The 6,303-nt window shown below is 38.9% G+C and overlaps 1 protein-coding gene across 2 annotated transcripts in view; it reads left to right on the top strand.

Annotated features, from left to right (window-relative positions):
• The first annotated feature begins 3,205 nt into the window (after positions 1–3,205).
• dennd2c (DENN/MADD domain containing 2C) overlaps positions 3,206–6,303 on the top strand; it is a 28,797-nt gene continuing 25,699 nt past the window's right edge. For both annotated transcript variants that reach the window (XM_022195428.2, XM_022195427.2), the window contains exon 1: positions 3,206–3,464. The gene's annotated coding sequence lies outside the window, so the exon portion shown is untranslated. The remainder of the gene's footprint in view (positions 3,465–6,303) is intronic.

Raw genomic sequence — 6,303 nt, 5'->3', positions numbered from 1 at the left:
TTACATATGAAATTGTTGAGTTTCAACCATAATAATTTAACTATAATAATACTGTGAGGTTTAAACCTTAATATTAAAACTGGTTAAGTAAATTTGCAATCTCTTTCCTGTACTGAATGGCTGGGTCACTTTAGTTACTCTGTCAAGGAACGCAGCAAGGTTAAGTGACGATCTACATTAATTTGTCTGTCTGTCTGTTAGCACCACTACTCAAAAACGGAATAACGAAATGGATGAAATTTTCAGGGAAGGTCCTAAATGATACAAGGACTAAGTATGTGGCTGGATCCACGGATTTGTTAAAGATCTCTGTATCACTTTTAGAAAGTGTCACAGTGTCACTGTAACTATGGCTATAAGTGAAAACTACGTCAGCTGCCTGCTGACGATCACATGATTGTGATCCTACTACAAATCAATCGCTGATGTATCAGGTCTTATCCATTAAAAATGATACAAGGAACAGTTGGTTAAATTGTGGGGGTGTTTCCAAGTCCCATCAATTCCCACAACTTCGTATCCATACATAATGTACACATGCATAACACACGCCTGTGCTCAGCATAAGGTCATTTTGTCTGTGGGTACATCTATAATAAATGGCCACTTTCTATGCTGCTGTGATTTCTGCCGCAAATTATTTTCAAGATTTCATTTGTCGGAAATGATACAACGACTGAGCAGCCTTGACAGAGTACTGTGCTCTCTGAGTGCTTTTCTTGATTTAAATGTGCTGTGTAAATATTGGAGACTTGATTTTATTGTACTGAATGTGACAAAGTCTAAATTATTACAACTTAATTTACCTGAATTCACATTTAGCTCTGTTCAACACAGAGGTTAAGTCTGAGATCTAAATCATTTCTAAAGAGCTAATTCACTTCAGTTCAGCACTGAAGCTTTGATCCTAATACACGTCAGACATGCTCTGCGTATTGGATTAATTAAATTCTCATTCATGTCGAGCAGGTGTAGCTCCTTACAGTGTCCATATTTCCCATGACATCTGAACACAGCAGCGTTTCTTCATCGTTGACAGCTGCAGCGGTTCATGTGATGACGTCATCTCTTCACGATTCAAGCAAACTCTCACAGAAGAAGCTGCGTCAAGCTGGACACACCCACCCACAGGAAGCCCGGAACACCAGGGAATTACACAATAAACTTCTGCAAGTCATAAATAAAGCAGCCGGGCCATGACTCAGCTTTAGATAAAATACAAATAGCAACAAACCCCAAACCTTTGAATATTATGTGATATATTCCAAGTCATACAATATCCTCTTCCTTACCGTCCTCTTTCTGTTTTATAGGTCTCTTATTATAGTTCATTGTAACAATATGTCACTTTCACACTTGTATTTTAAGCTTTAGTTCAAAATATTGCAGTCGTTCATTCCATCATGCTGTTGTAACTCTGGATTTTAGTGTGCTTTGAAACCAGCTGATGTGCTGCTGTCCATGACCCTTTGAGGAAGAGGGCAGCAGTTCAGACACATTTTATGACCTATAGAGAAAAGAAAGAAACAGAAAAAAACATGAGGATGGTCTTTCCTGTGTGCGTTAAGTCTACTGGCACACTGGGGTCACTCACCTATGTTTAACAGCAAAGAAAATTGGATTTTGTAGAATATGATCTCATTAAATAATCAAAAGATATTTTTGATGTTCTCAATTAGTCTGTCTCAACAGATGCGTTACTATTTTCAGAATCCTCCTTCACTACAGGAAACAAAACCATCAGGCAATGACCTACCCAATGAAAAGTTCTTGCTAAGGATTTGGAACATATAGTAAGATGGAATTGTTTGTGAATTACCCACGTTAATGACAATGCACACCTTCATGCATGCAATCGTTCCACCAAAACCATTTTGCAGGGACACTACTGCTGGTTCCTTTGCTTAGCTTTGGAGTCAAGGTAAACTCTTAAATCAAAACAACACATCACACCATCCCCCCCACCCCCCACCCCCACCGATGCAACGATGATCAGTCAGACCATTCTACACAGCACTGTAATAGTGCTAGCAAAAGGTCTGACTCTGAGAGACAAGTGATACACTGATCCAGAATAAATGTCTCATTAAAAATAAATCTGCAGATGTAATTCACTATGTATGGACATAACACTGAAAAATGTTTGAGTAGAGAACACAGAATCAGGTCAGGATGCATTTTTTCTCAAGGGATTTATGGGTCATTTCAGAATTCGAGGACACTTGGGCTTCAAGTTTTTGGAAAAGTAAACCTTCTCTTTTACTATATTCTGCTCCATATTCATCAATAATAGGTTAAAAAAACTATCAAAGGCTTGATTGGCTCAGCTTACATATCAATGGTGTAATTTTATTCCATGTTTTATTTGCTGTTTGCTAACCCTACTCTAATCACAGTAACAGGGTTGCTAATCCATGCTCATGTTAGCTTTTTCTCAGGAGTAGAAGCTAGATATTTAGTTAGCTGTTACTGCTGACCAAGAGGACAAACTTATTGATGGAAAAAAGTCAAGAAAAAAGTAAAAAGAATTTGTCTCATCTTGATAGTATACAAAACAAGGTTGCATGAGGTAGAGTGAGACATACAATGAAGGCAGACAATGTTATGAAAATAAAAAAAAATGGAAGAGAGGACATAGCTTTGCTCTACCCATTCTTTTGGAAAACCATTTGATGACGTTAATTCCAGCTTATCATGTCACGCACTGTTTTCTTCCTCTTTTAACTGCTACAAAGGTTATGCTAACAGGGTTGTTGTGGGACACATGTTCTATGCATGGTAACTATTATTTAAAACATTATGTTGATTAAAAAAAATTTCCCCACAATTACAAGAGACATCAATGAAAAGAAATACAAAAAAATAGAGAGACTTAAATATCATTTTAACTGTTTTGTTTGAGATTCAATTTGGTCATTGGGGGGTGGGACAAAAGTGTCACATACTGAGAAAAGTGAGAAAAGTGTAATTTTAGACTTATTTGGTATTTAAAAAAATATTTTCAAGCATTCTCCTCCTAGACTAAATTTTCCAAATTTAGTCTCAGGACAAGTAAATTTACATAACAACAGCATGTTTTAGTATTTTGTACATGGATTATCTGAAATGTGATGGGTGGGATGTAAAATGTCCTTGAATTCTGGATTGAGCCTAATGGGTTTTATTTTGGAGGTCCCAAGCGGAAGTCGAGTTGTCTCTGTGCAACTTGACTTGAGTCCAGCGGAGGAGGATTGTTCTGCTGGAGCTGCTTTTCTCTGCTCTCTGGATACTTTCTTTGTTGTTGTTGTGCTGCTTTATTAAAACAGGGGACTCGTTTTATTGTCTGCTAACACTGTGAGAGGTGAAAAGTTGTCTGTAAGTGTCCTAATAGAGCTCCCTCTGAACGGTGAGCCCACTTTATCTGTGTTTTTCATTTTAAAGGACGGAAAACGAGGGAAGAACACGAGTTTTGTTGCCCCACGGAGGTGAGTAACGACACATCCATTTTCTATCTTTAAATTCAATCAACAACTTCTATGACAGCTTGGAGCTGTACTATTACACTGCAGTGAGTAATTGAGATTCTGGTCAGCTGTTTATTGTTGTTACAGTTTTCCATGTGGATTCTTGACAGTGAGAAAAGTCAACACCAAACTTCTGAAAAGATGCCAAGTTAAAACTGACAACTTTAGTAACCTTTTAATCAAGATCAAGACTGACAACTGACTGTTGTGATCTGATGAACAGTGTTGTTAAATAAATCTACACTTTATGAGTAACTAAAACACAGTAATAGTATCAATAATAATAACTTTTTTTATTCAAAAGGTGCTTTGACTGTCAAAACATGACCCAAGGAGACAAGACAGAGCAGTCAGTTGAAATAAAGAGTAACAATGCTAATAAGTTAAATGCATAATCAGCTAGATTAGGACGCATATCAAACAAAGGAGCTGGACAGTTTAAAAGATAAATAATAGGATTGAAAGTTTAAAGTTAGAAATTCAAAATCAAACAATTAGAGAATTAAAAAATGTGAGAAGACATTATTCTTGTATTGCTGTTCAGCTGCTGATTCAGAGTCAGTCCAGTTACTGAGTCAGAGGACTGCTAGTAATTACAACAGATAGGAACATTTAGCATGTTTCAATAGTTGTTAAGGGAGTTTTGACCACATTTTCTTTCTTTCTATCCTCTCAAAGCGATTTCTTCACTGATTTCCCACACCTATTACACAGTTAGGCCAGACATGAAGCAGCTCATCGGTCCTCTGAGACTGCTGGACCTTCATGCTGGCATCCGTTGATGGAAATCATCCGCAGGTGTTACCAAATATAGGAAAAGCATTGAGTTAATGAATAACCGGCTGCAGCTGAAGGCATCTTCTTTGTATGCATCACTTGTGGTAAAACTGTTCACTGTATTAATAGTAAATCCTTTGAGGTTCAAAGAGCCTTAGTCTGCGAGAATCTGAGAGGAGGGAATTTGGATCCAGTTTCCAGTAGTCTACTAGTAGTCTACTAGTCTATACAATCACAATAATGTTGAATCTAAGCTGATCTATAATATTGAGGCTGTATTTCAGTTTTATTTATTTGAGCACACTGAAACTTTAAAGGGGTGTTTATGCGACCCATTGATCAGTGTGATAAGTGACAATGAGCCTAATTACCTCATAGACACACCTTGTACATTTTACAGAATGTCTTGGATGAATTTCACAAATTCATGATACCCTTTTTGCACGCGAGTCTGAGCTGAACCTTGATCTGTAAAAAAAAATATATATCGTAAATCAAATTGCACTATCTGTCAGAAAAATCCAAAGTAAATATTTCCCCTAGAAGCCCTCGTTCACAGCCATCAACAAGTGACACAAAATGACGCAGCTCGTCCATTATTCTGCTGGAGTTGTCAGAATGGATGTCTGCATGCACAGAGGCTGTTCTGGTGGCTGCTGACGGATCAGTCATTTCGAGGCACTTCATCTTGCTTCGTCCTTTCATGCTGCCATATAGCAAACCTGCATTTTTCTTTTATTGTGGCATTAACCGTCGACTGTTGATGATGAACCGCAATCGTACAGCACCTCACCCACAACATGTTGTGTCATGCCGCACTTCTCCGGGAGGGCGTGTTGTGGTGGTTTTGAAGGTGCAATTAGGTTGAATTTAGTTCCCAGGTGATGATGGGGTACTTCAGCTTTATGTGTCCCCTGTCTGGTTCCTACATGGAAGACTCAAGAGAGTTTCACTAAAAAAAAAAATACAAGGAATTCTTTTGTGAGAAGTTGACAGCCTCACAAACATCAGTAAAGTTCATTTTGAATTGCCCTCAGGCTTTGATACCTAATATCACAGCACTTTACAGGTTGCTGCAGCAGGAATAACAACATTTGATCTGAAGGCCTGGAGACCTGTTTGCAAACGTTTCTGTAACTAGCCAGTGGCTGATATATTTCTGGAGTTATTGTATTTCAAAGACAATATTTGATTACCATCAGAGGGTTTGAATATAGCAGATCTAAACATATCCCAAATCAGCGGTTGCTTGCAACTTGGTGCAAATCTCTCCGCACCATAATTATGGACAGTCTGCTGATCCTTCTTCCTGCAGCTCAGGAAACGCAACTCATGCCTTCCTGTACAACTCACCGCACATGGACAAATAATGCAAGTGGGTCAGTTTGGGAGTCGCATTGTCGTTGCGTGGTCTAGCAGTGATGGTGCAGCATTCCACCGCAGACATACATTTGATTTAGGTCAAACCAAACAAAGGCATCACTTGCGAGACGGACTGTCTGTCGTTAAATCTATGTCTACCCCCTCTTCCTCTGCAGGAATGCGGTTCATAGAGTTATTATGATCATGAGCAGTGCTGTGGAATTTTACCGTGTCTCCCCTTCTCCAGATTCACTTAGCCTCGGTCCTAATGTGCAACGTGTCCAAATGGTTTGGTTCCAGCGAGACAGGAGCGGCTGTACACCAGCATACAGTCGCCTCATTGATGTTGACTCAGGGAATATGAGTCAGGGTGGCTGCAGAGTAAACTTTACATGAAGTTGGCAGTGTTTAGTAGCAACTGATCAGATGTATCCACAGCTTGAATTACATCTTTATATCATGCATACAGCAGAGAGTCCCCAGCTCTTTTATCATGTGTCTGATGAACAGCCCACTCATGTAAAACACGCCTATCCCACTGTGTACGCAGGTGTGGTTGAAATGTTCTCCATCATCTAGTGTCGCTGGCTCTGTATGTATGCCTTGAGATTAGTGTGTTGTCTCGCCTTTTAAGCTATTTGAAGTCACTTAAAATGCTCAT

Source organism: Acanthochromis polyacanthus, chromosome 6 (assembly GCF_021347895.1).
Source record: "Acanthochromis polyacanthus isolate Apoly-LR-REF ecotype Palm Island chromosome 6, KAUST_Apoly_ChrSc, whole genome shotgun sequence".
Classification (NCBI taxonomy): domain Eukaryota; kingdom Metazoa; phylum Chordata; class Actinopteri; family Pomacentridae; genus Acanthochromis; species Acanthochromis polyacanthus.
The sequence above is the reverse complement of the archived record's forward strand: the minus strand, read 5'-3'. Positions and strand labels throughout refer to the sequence as shown.